The 12,587-nt window shown below is 32.0% G+C and overlaps 1 protein-coding gene across 2 annotated transcripts in view; it reads right to left on the bottom strand.

The window, feature by feature from the left end:
- Positions 1-5,981, bottom strand: part of sv2ba (synaptic vesicle glycoprotein 2Ba) — a 70,791-nt gene extending 64,810 nt beyond the window's left edge. Inside the window, exon 1 of one of the 2 annotated variants that reach the window (XM_061963700.1) lies at positions 5,841-5,981. The gene's annotated coding sequence lies outside the window, so the exon portion shown is untranslated. Of the gene's footprint in view, positions 1-5,666; positions 5,705-5,840 lie in introns of those variants that run through there. The other variant, XM_061963699.1, reaches the window with a different exon arrangement.
- Positions 5,982-12,587: the final 6,606 nt, after the last annotated feature.

The raw sequence follows: 12,587 nt of genomic DNA, 5'->3' as shown, positions 1-12,587 counted from the left end.
TTTTTCCACTGACGGCCACAGATTGACAAATCAAAGGATGTGGCGGCCATTTTGGCAGTGAAAACTGCCAAAACCGCTACAATATATCGATTTTTTTTTTTTTTAAAGAACTAGAAAATTAAATTTTGGTAGAAATTTCCTGGGAATGCCGAAGAGCCAAAGCCAAACTGAAAGGCTAACAGTTAGCTCGCTGGCCAGATAGCGCAAGTAACCAAAAACCTGTTGAACTAAAAAAAGCTAGCATGCTACCAGTCCGATGTTAACATGCTAACAATAGCATGCTTACAGTTAGCATGAGTGAAATACCACAATTCATGACACTGAAATGGAAACTTGCTAAATTAGCTAAAAAAAAAAAAAAAAAAAAATCTAGCAGGCTAATGTTAGCATATTAAAATAAACTAACATGCGTCAAGTATCAAAATATATTACTCTGAGGTGTGTACTGCAAAAATGTGTTAAAAATACGAGCCTGCAATTGTTAGCATGTATTAAGTACCAATATATGACTGAGGTGTATACCTACAAAATTAGTTAAAAAAAATCTAGCAGGCTAATGTTAGCATGTTAAAATAAACTGTAACATGCGTCAAGTATCAAAATATATTACTCGGAGGTGTGTACTCAAAGAATTTGTTAAAAATACTAGCCTGCAATTGTTAGCATGTATTAATTACCAACATATGACTGAGGTGTATACCTACAAAAATTAGCTTTAAAAAAAATCTAGCGGGCTAATGTTAGCATGTTAAAATAAACTGTAACATGCGTTAAGTATCAAAATATATTACTCTGAGGTGTGTACTCCAAAAATGTGTTAAAAATGCTAGCCTGCTATTGTTAGCATGTATTAAGTACCAACATATGATTGAGGTGTATGCCTACAAAAATTAGCTTTAAAAAAAATCTAGCGGGCTAATGTTAGCATGTTAAAATAAACTGTAACATGCGTTAAGTAACAAAATATATTACTCTGAGGTGTGTACTCAAAAAATGGGTTAAAAATGCTAGCCTGCTATTGTTAGCATGTATTAAGTACCAACATATGACTGAGGTGTATACCTACAAAATTAGCTAAAAAAAAATCTAGCAGGCTAATGTTAGCATGTTAAAATAAACTGTAACATGTGTCAAGTATCAAAATATATTACTCTGAGGTGTGTACTCAAAAAATTCGTTAAAAATACGAGCCTGTTATTGTTAGCATGTATTAATTACCAACATATGACTGAGGTGTATACCTACAAAAATTAGCTTTAAAAAAAATCTAGCGTGCTAATGTTAGCATGTTAAAATAAACTGTAACATGCATCAAGTATCAAAATATATTACTCTGAGGTGTGTACTGCAAAAATGTGTTAAAAATATGAGCCTGCTATTGTTAGCATGTATTAAGTACCAACATATGACTGAGGTGTATACCTAGAAAATTAGCCCAAAAAAAATCTAGCAGGCTAATTTTAGCATGTTAAAATAAACTGTAACATGCGTCAAGTATCAAAATATATTACTCTGAGGTGTGTACTCAAAAAATGTGTTAAAAATGCTAGCCTGCAATTGTTAGCATGTATTAATTACCAACATATGACTGAGGTGTATATCTACAAAAAGTAGCTTAAAAAAAAAATCTAGCAGGCTAATGTTAGCATGTTAAAATAAACTGTAACATGCGTCAAGTATCCAAATATATTACTCTGAGGTGTGTACTCAAAGAATTTGTTAAAAATGCTAGCCTGCAATTGTTAGCATGTATTAATTACCAACATATGACTGAGGTGTATATCTACAAAAATTAGCTTAAAAAAAAAATCTAGCAGGCTAATGTTAGCATGTTAAAATAAACTGTAACATGCATCAAGTATCAAAATATATTACTCTGAGGTGTGTACTCAAAAAATGTGTTAAAAGTACTAGCCTGCTATTGTTAGCATGTATTAAGTACCAACATAAGACTGAGGTGTATACCTACAAAATTAGCTAAAAAAAAAAATCTAGCAGGCTAATGTTAGCATGTTAAAATAAACTGTAACATGCGTCAAGTATCAAAATATATTACTCTGAGGTGTGCACTCAAAAAATGCGTTAAAAATACGAGCCTGCTATTGTTAGCATGTATTAAGTACCAATATATGACTGAGGTGTATACCTACAAAATTAGCTAAAAAAGAAATCTAGCACGCTAATTTTAGCATGTTAAAATAAACTGTAACATGCGTCAAGTATCAAAATATATTACTCTGAGGTGTGTACTCAAAAAATGTGTTAAAAATGCTAGCCTACAATTGTTAGCATGTATTAATTACCAACATATGACTGAGGTGTATATCTACAAAAATTTGCTTTGAAAAAAATCTAGCAGGCTAATGTTAGCATGTTAAAATAAACTGTAACATGCGTCAAGTATCAAAATATATTACTCTGAGGTGTGTACTCAAAAAATGTGTTAAAAATGCTAGCCTACAATTGTTAGCATGTATTAATTACCAACATATGACTGAGGTGTATATCTACAAAAATTTGCTTTGAAAAAAATCTAGCAGGCTAATGTTAGCATGTTAAAATAAACTGTAACATACGTCAAGTATCAAAATATATTACTCTGAGGTGTGCACTCAAAAAATGCGTTAAAAATACGAGCCTGCTATTGTTAGCATGTATTAAGTACCAATATATGACTGAGGTGTATACCTACAAAATTAGCTAAAAAAGAAATCTAGCACGCTAATTTTAGCATGTTAAAATAAACTGTAACATGCGTCAAGTATCAAAATATATTACTCTGAGGTGTGTACTCAAAAAATGTGTTAAAAATGCTAGCCTACAATTGTTAGCATGTATTAATTACCAACATATGACTGAGGTGTATATCTACAAAAATTTGCTTTGAAAAAAATCTAGCAGGCTAATGTTAGCATGTTAAAATAAACTGTAACATGCGTCAAGTATCAAAATATATTACCCTGAGGTGTGTACTCAAAAAATGTGTTAAAAATGCTAGCCTGCTATTGTTAGCATGTATTAATTACCAACATATGACTGAGGTGTATACCTAGAAAATTAGCTAAAAATTAAAATCTAGCGGGCTAATGTTAGCATATTAAAATAAACTGTAACATGCGCCAAGTATCAAAATATATTACTCTGAGGTGTGTACTCAAAAAATGTGTTAAAAATGCTAGCCTGCTATTGTTAGCATGTATTAATTACCAACATATGACTGAGGTGTATATCTACAAAAATTTGCTTTGAAAAAAATCTAGCAGGCTAATGTTAGCATGTTAAAATAAACTGTAACATGCGTCAAGTATCAAAATATATTACTCGGAGGTGTGTACTCAAAGAATGTGTTAAAAGTACTAGCCTGCTATTGTTAGCATGTATTAAGTACCAACATATGACTGAGGTGTATACCTAGAAAATTTGCTAAAAATTATAATCTAGCGGGCTAATGTTAGCATGTTTAAATAAACTGACTGACTTAAAAATGCTAGCCTGCTATTGTTAGCATGTATTAAGTACCAACATATGACTGAGGTGTATACCTACAAAATTAGCTAAAAAAAAAAATCTAGCACGCTAATTTTAGCATGTTAAAATAAACTGTAACATGCGTCAAGTATCAAAATATATTACTCGGAGGTGTGTACTCAAAGGATTTGTTAAAAATACTAGCCTGCAATTGTTAGCATGTATTGATTACCAAAAAATATGGCTGAAGTGTATACCTACAAAATTTGATTTAAAAAAAATCTAGCACGCTTAGCATGTTTAAAATAAACTGTAACAACAAAACATATTACTCTCTGTACTCAAAAAAAAAATGTTTTAATGCTAGCCTGCTATTGTTAGCATGTATTAAGTACCAACATATGACTGAAGTGTATACCTACAAAATTAGCTTAACAAAAAAAAAATCTAGCAGGCTAATGTTAGCATGTTAAAATATACCGTAACATGCATCAAGTATCAAAATATATTACTCTGAGGTGTGTACCTGAAGAATTTGTTGAAAATGCTAGCCTGCTATCGTTAGCATTGCCGAAACATAGCTGAGGTGTATACCTACAAAATTCACAAAAAAAAGCTAGCATGCTAAAAGGTATTATCCGTCAAGCAACTAAATATTTGACGCTGAGGTGTATACCTACAAAATTCACACACAAAAAAAGCTAGCATAAAAGCGTTAGCATGCTAACAGGCATCATCCGTCAAGCAACTTAATATTTGACGCTGAGGTGTATACCTACAAAATTCACACAAAAAAAGCTAGCATAAAAGCGTTAGCATGCTAACAGATATCATCCGTCAAGCAATAATAATAATAATAATAATATATTTTATTTGTAAAAAGCACTTTACATTAAGTAAGTAAGTAAGTGCTACAGTTTATTAAAAAATAAATAAATAAAAAGATAATTAAAAAATAAATAAAATAAAAACTAGAACAGCCAAATAGTTAAAACTAGTAGGCATATATCTAAAAAAAAAAAGGCTTTTTTAAAATGAAGGGTTTTTAAGCCTTTTTTAAAAGCATTCACAGTCTGTGGTGCCCTCAGGTGGTAAGGGACAGCGTTCCATGGACTGGGAGCGGCGGAGCAACTAAACATTTGACGCTGCAGTGTATACCTACAAACTTCACAAAAAAAAAGCGAGCATACAAGCGTTAGCATGCTAACAGGTATCATCCGTCAAGCAACTAAATATTTGACGCTGAGGTGTATACCTACAACATTTGCAAAAAAGATAGCATGCTAATATTCAAATGCTAATGATTGCGTTAAAAAAATTAGCTACTCTTCCACTTCCACTTCATTAATTTATGATTATCAACTTCTTTGTACACTTGAGTGACATAAAAAAAACAAAAAAACATTTAAAACGAAGCGAGTGTTTTATGTGAATTTTATCAGTTAGCTTGTACGACAGTTAGTTGCTATAACAGAGAAAAAAAAAAAGTTTGACGATGGCCGCAGTTTGACCCTGGAACAGATCTTCCCCATTGTTCCCTATGGGCAAAAAGGGATTCCTCTGCACTTTGCGAGCCAAATAAAGGATCTTTGATTCAACATTTGCAGCCAACGGCGACGTTTAAATGACTCTCCATGGAAATCTACTCACCCCCAAATCCTCCACACGACATCTCCGCTCCGGACAGGCTAACCTCCTCCAACCTCCGAGGACAAAGCTACGAACAATGGGAGACCGGGCTTTCTGCTCCGCCGCTCCCAGTCTGTGGAACGCTCTCCCTGACCACCTGAGGGCACCACAGACTGTGGATGCTTTTAAAAAAGGCTTAAAAACCCTTCTTTTTTAAAAAAGCCTTTTTTTTTGGATATATGCATACTAGTTCTAGCTATTAGGCTGTTCTAGTTTTTATTTTTTATTTTTTTAATTAATTATTTTATTTGTAATACACCGTAGCACTTTGAGGTTGTTTACTCAATGGAAAGTGCTTTTTACAAATAAAATCTATTATTTAAAAAAAAAAAAAAATCTATTATTTGCACTCAATCTTAATCTTAATATAGCCAGGAATAAAATGATTATGTAAACATGGCATCCGACTGTCAGTACCGTGGTCAAGGCGTGAGTAAAATAAGTCAAGTCAATCACAGCGGGAGGGGGGGGGGGGGGTCAAAGGACAATCCTCAGCCGTGTCTGCTCACCTGTCGAACACGTCAAGTGGAAACAAGTCCTTGAATTCACCTTCACTCTTGATATTGATAGAAAAATGATGACTCGTCACGCCATTTGTAAGGCCACGAAGGCAATTGTCTTCTACGTATTGCAGCTCCGCCCACAAACTGGCGAGTTTGACCAAAGAAAGGTGTGTGTCTTACCTGTGCGGCCCTTCCATCGAATCACTCCAGGCGCATAATGTCCACGGAGCATTTTCAAAAAACCGTCCGACGCCAACTTGTGTTTGTGTGTGTGTGTGTGTGTTTCTTTATGTGTGTGTGTGTGTGTGTGGCGAGGCCCTGATGATGCAGGAGGGATTAGGATCCAACCTCACGATACTCTTCCCCCCTCACCCGGGATCATCCCTGCAGGAAGACCCGCCCCCCCTGCGCCGTGGACTATTGGTACGCTCCGGGTCTCTTGCAGCAAAGCGGTCTCACGCAACACCGTCAGGTCAAAGGTCATGGCTACATCAAGCTAGCATACTTTTTTTTTAAACTTTTAAAACACTTACGCATCTTTATTGCTGTTGTCACGGAGACGAAAAAGATCCTCTATGTGGGACAGGAGCACTCGGCTGTGTTTAAGGAGACTACTGCAAAAAGGCGAGTCAAAGATCCTCCACGTGGGACAGAAGCACTCGGCTGTGTTTAAGGACACACAGCACTGTGACAACACAGGGATAAAAGTACAGTAACATAAAAAACATGGTATTATTATTATTATTTTTATTGCGCTGTATATCAGGTGACATAGTCCAGGATTATTATTATTATTATTATTATGGCCCCTGTATGTCAGGTGACATAGTGCAGTATTATTATTATTATTATTATTATTATTATTATTATTATTATTATTATTATTATTATTATTGCGCTGTATATCAGGTGACATAGTCCAGTATTATTATTATTATTATTATTATTATTATCATTATTATTATTATTATTATTATTATTATTATTATTATTATTATTATTATTATTATTATTATTTCCCCTGTATGTCAGGTGACATAGTCCAGTATTATTATTATTATTATTATTATTATTATTACTGCCCTGTATATCTGGTGATATAGTCCAGTATTATTATTATTATTATTATTTTTATTATTTTTATTATTATCATTATTATTTATCATTATTTCCCATGTATGTCAGGTGACATAGTCCAGTATTATTATTATTATTATTATTATTATTATTATTATTATTATTATTATTATTATCATCATCATTATGGCCCCTGTATGTCAAGTGACATAGTGCAGTATTATTATTATCATTATTATTATTATTATTATTATTATTATTATCATTATTATTATTATTATTATTATTAATATTATTAATATTATCATCATTATGGCCCCTGTATGTCAGGTGACATAGTGCAGTATTATTATTATCATTATTATTATTAGTAGTATTATTATTATTGCCCTGTATATCAGGTGACATAGTGCAGAATTATTATTATTAATAATATTATTATCATCATTATGGCCCCTGTATGTCTGGTGACATAGTGCAGTATTATTATTATTATTATTATTATTATTATTATTTATTTTTTTATTGCGCTGTATATCAGGTGACATAGTCCAGTGTTATTATTATTATTATTATTATTATTATTATGGCCCCTGTATGTCAGGTGACATAGTGCAGTATTATTGTTATTATTATTATTATTATTATTATTATTATTATTATTATTGCGCTGTATATCAGGTGACATAGTGCAGTATTATTATTATCATTATTATTATTATTATTATCATTATTATTATTATTATTATTATTATTATTATTATTATTATTATCATTACTATTATTTTCCCTGTATGTCAGGTGACATAGTCCAGTATTATTATTATTATTATTATTATTATTATTACTGCCCTGTATATCAGGTGATATAGTCCAGTATTATTATTATTATTATTATTATTATTTTTATTATTATCATTATTATTTATCATTATTTCCCATGTATGTCAGGTGACATAGTCCAGTATTATTATTATTATTATTATTATTATTTTTATTGTTAGTATTACTATTATGGCCCCCATGTGTCAGGTGACGTAGTGCAGTATTATTGTTATTATTATTATTATTATGGCCCCCATGTGTCAGGTGACACGGTGCAGTAATATTATGATGATTATTGGTCAATGCATCAGGTAATATTGTGCAGTAATATTAATTTGTATTATTATTAATAAATAATAATATGGCCCCCATGTGTCAGGTGACTTGGTGCTGTATTATTATTATTATTATCATTATTATTGTTATTTTTATTATTATTATTATTATTTTCCCATGTGTCATGTGACGTGGTGCAGTATTATTATTATTATTAATATTATTGCCCCATGCCTCATGTGACATGGTGCAGTAATATTATTATCATTATTATTATTATTTCTCCATTCATCTTGTGACATGGTGCAGCATTATTATTATTGTTATGATTATGATTATTGCCCCATGTGACATGGTGGGGTAAGATTATGATTATGATTATTGCCTCGTATGTCATGTGACTTGGTGCACTATTATTATCATTATTATTATTATTATGATTATTGCCCTGTATGTCATGTGACGTGGTGCAGTATTATTATTGTTATTATTATTATTATTATCATTATTGCCCCGTATGTCATGTGACATGGTGCAGTATTATTATTATTATTATTATTATTATTATTATTATTATTGCCCCGTATGTCATGTGACATGGTGCAGTATTATTATTATTATTATTATTAGTATTAGTATTGCCCCGTATGTCATGTGACATGGTGCAGTATTATTATTATGATGATGATTATTGTCCCATGTGACATGGTGGGGTAAGATTATGATTATGATTTTTGCCTTGTATGTCATGTGACTTGGTGCACTATTATTATTATGATTATGAATATTGACCCATGTGACTTGGTGCACTATTATTATTATGATTATGAATATTGCCCCATGTGACATGGTGGGGTAATATTATTATTATGATTATGAGTATTGTCCCATGTGACATGGTGCAGTATTATTATTGTGTTTATGATTATTGCCCCCTATGTCATGTGACCTGGTGCAGTATTATGATTATGATTATTGCCCCCTATGTCATGTGACCTGGTGCAGTATTATGATTATGATTATTGCCCCCTATGCCATGTGACCTGGTGCAGTATTATGATTATGATTATTGCCCCCTATGTCATGTGACCTGGTGCAGTATTATGATTATGATTATTGCCCCCTATGTCATGTGACCTGGTGCAGTATTATGATTATGATTATTGCCCCCTATGTCATGTGACCTGGTGCAGTATTATGATTATGATTATTGCCCCCTATGTCATGTGACTTGGTGCAGTCCAGGGTGGTCCACCATTTCTGAGAGTAGATGTTTTTGCGTCGCAGCAAATCTCTTTAATCCGCAGGTCAGATAATTCCGGCACAAAGAGGATTAGCTCCTCCCCAGCAGCAAAGCCATTGGCTAAATTTAGCCCCCCCACTTGCCCATCTCACTGCACCAGACTTCACTTGACTCCGCCCCTCCCAGCACTCAAGCCACGCCCACATCCAACTCCTCACTTCCTGTCCGCCCGTCTCGCCTTGGGACACAACTTCACCCTGTAGACCACCACCATGTATCCCATACTTTAAATTGATGCTTACTCTGTTTCCATGGCAACAAGGAGTTCATAGAAATCCTCACATGGCTCAGAAAGGACAGGGAGATGTGGCAGCATTTCTTTTTTTTTTAATTGCTCAAAATCTACACATTTCTATCCTGTGTGTGTGTGTGTGTGTGTGTGTGTGTGTTTCATGCACACACACGATTCCATGCTAGCGTTGTCGTGCACATAGACGGACACACGCCGTGACGACTTAGTGCGACAGCTGTGTGTCGCGTGAGTGTTTGCACCGACAAGGTCAATAATTCCCAGCTGATGGGATCAACAGAGCTCAGGCCTTGCAGGAACACAGACACTGACCCCCTGTGGTCATGACAAGTACTGCTTGACAGGACTTTTGGCTACATGGCACACCACGTGACACGCGTGTGTTTTGGTCGAACGGTACCGTTAGGAAGTTTTAAAACACGTATGCTAAATTGTCATAGTGATATTCCCTATTATTATTATTATTATTAATATTATTAATATTATTTTATATTCTAATAATATAATAACATATAATAAGAATAAGCCCTGCGATGAGGTGGCGACTTGTCCAGGGTGTACCCCGCCTTCCGCCCGATTGTAGCTGAGATAGGCTCCAGCATCCCCCGCGACCCCGAAGGGAATAAGCGGTAGAAAATGGATGGATGGATATTATTATTATTATTATTGATAATAATACACATTTAATATAATATTTGTATTGTATGTTGTATTACATCACCATATATATATATTATATATTATATTTTCAAAGTCTAATCATAATAATAATTATATAATAATATTATTATTTTACTATTATTATTATTGATGATAATAATACACATTTAATATAATATTTGTATTGTATATTATATTACATTACCATATATATATATTACATATTATATTTTCAAAGTCTAATCATAATAATAATTATATAATAATATTATTAATATTACTATTATTATTATTATTATTATTATTTTATATTAAACTAATATAATAACCTATAAAAATAGATTTGACTATTATATTATTACATCCATCCATCCAATTCTTAACGCCAGCCCCTCTAGGCTTCGCGGGGGGCGCTTTTATAAATAATTAAATATTATAAATTAGGAATCTAGGAATATAGTTACCATAAAATAATAACAATAATTATTAGTATTAGTATTTTGTATTACAACAACATAATACATCATAACTACACATTTTGTATTAAATACTATAATAATAATAATAATTATTGATAATAATACACATTTAATATATGTATTATATATTATATTGCATCACCGTATATATATATATATATATATATATATATATATATATATATATATATATATATATATATATATATATATATATATATATATATATAATTATAATAAATATTATTATTATTACTATTATTATTATTATTTTATATTACACTAATATAATAACATATAAAAATAGATTTGACTATTATTATATTACATCCATCCATTCAATTCTTACCGCTTGCCCCTCTTGGCTTCGGGGGAGTTGGGAGGTGGGCGCTTTTATAAATAATTAAATATTATAAATTACGAATTATATAAGGAATACAATTGCAATAAAATAATAACAATAATTATTAGTATTAGTATTTTGTATTATAACAACATAATATATCATAACTACACATTTTATATTAAATAATATAATAATTAATATTATTATTATTGATTATAGTACACATTTAATATATGTATTATATATTATATTACATCACCATATATATATATATTATATATTATAGTTTCAAAGTCTAATCATAATAATAATTAAAATATGTATTATTATTTTATTTTTTTACACTAATATAATAACATATACAAATAGATTTGACTATTATTATATTACATCCATCCATCCAATTCTTACCGCTTGCCCATCTAGGGTTCGCGGGGGGCGCTTTTATGAATAATTAAATATTATAAATTAGGAATCTAGGAATATAATTTCAATAAAATAATAACAATAATTATTAGTATTAGTATTTTGTAATATAACAACATAATATATCGTAACTACACATTTTATATTAAATAATATAATTAATATCACAATTATTAGAATTATTGAGTATTCTACAAATATTTCATGTAACATATATAATTTGTCATATAATAGCATTCATAATATTAAACAATGATACATATTGTTATTATCAATAATAATTGAACATAAATATGTATCTACAATCCCCAAAACCAGTGAAGTTAAATATGTATAGTTAAAACTCTACTGTGCAAAGCGAAAGCCATTTATCAACAACACCCAGAAACGCCGCCGGCTTCGCTGGGCCCGAGTTCATCGAAGATGGACTGATGCAAAGTGGAAAAGTGTTCTGTGGTCTGACTAGGCCACATTTCAAATTGTTTTTGGAAACTGTGGACGTCGTGTCCTCCGGAACAAAGAGGAAAAGAACCATTCGGATTGTTCTACACTCTTAGAAATAAGGGTTCTAAAAGGGTTCTTCTACAAGGGCTGAGGTTCTAACTGGAACCATTTGCTTCTGAAAAACCCTTTCCCAAAGAAAGGGTTTTTCAAGGGTTCTTGGTAACGTTCCAGTAAGAACCATTTTGATCCAGAGAACCCTTTAAAACCCCTTTTCTGAATAATTGGTTTTAAAAGGGTTCTCACTAACACTAAGGGTTCCAGTAAGAACTATTTTGATCCAGAGAACCGTTTTTGGAAGAAAGAGTTCTTCAGGGATTGTTGAAAGCATGGGTAAGATCCTGTGTCACCAGGGACATACTTCCTGATAACATTTGCCAATAATGGTGCCTATCTTTAAATAAATGTTTTTCTCATTAAAATGTTTTGAATGTTTGTTCAATGTCAACATGATAAATGACCACAATATAATATGAACTAAACTGATCTGTAGAATACAATATGGTTCTTTATAGAACCCTCAGAAGACAAGACGGTTATCGGTGAAAACCTTTGAAAAGGGATGTTTTTAGAACCCCCTGTGTCAGGTCGAGATGAAACCCTTGAAACATGAAAGAGTTCTTTGTGGAACTCCCTGTGTGGGTTCTAGATGAAACCTTTGAAACATGAAAGGGTTCTTAGTGGAACTCCCTGCATGGGTTCTAGATGAAACCCTTGACAAACGAAAGGTTTTCTTAGTGGAACTCCCTGTGTGGGTTCTAGATGAAACCCTTGAAATACGAAA

The sequence above is a fragment of the Nerophis lumbriciformis genome, linkage group LG06 (genome assembly GCF_033978685.3).
Source record: "Nerophis lumbriciformis linkage group LG06, RoL_Nlum_v2.1, whole genome shotgun sequence".
Lineage (NCBI taxonomy): Eukaryota > Metazoa > Chordata > Actinopteri > Syngnathiformes > Syngnathidae > Nerophis > Nerophis lumbriciformis.
Note: the sequence above shows the minus strand (reverse complement) of the source record. Positions and strands in the feature narration are given on the sequence as shown.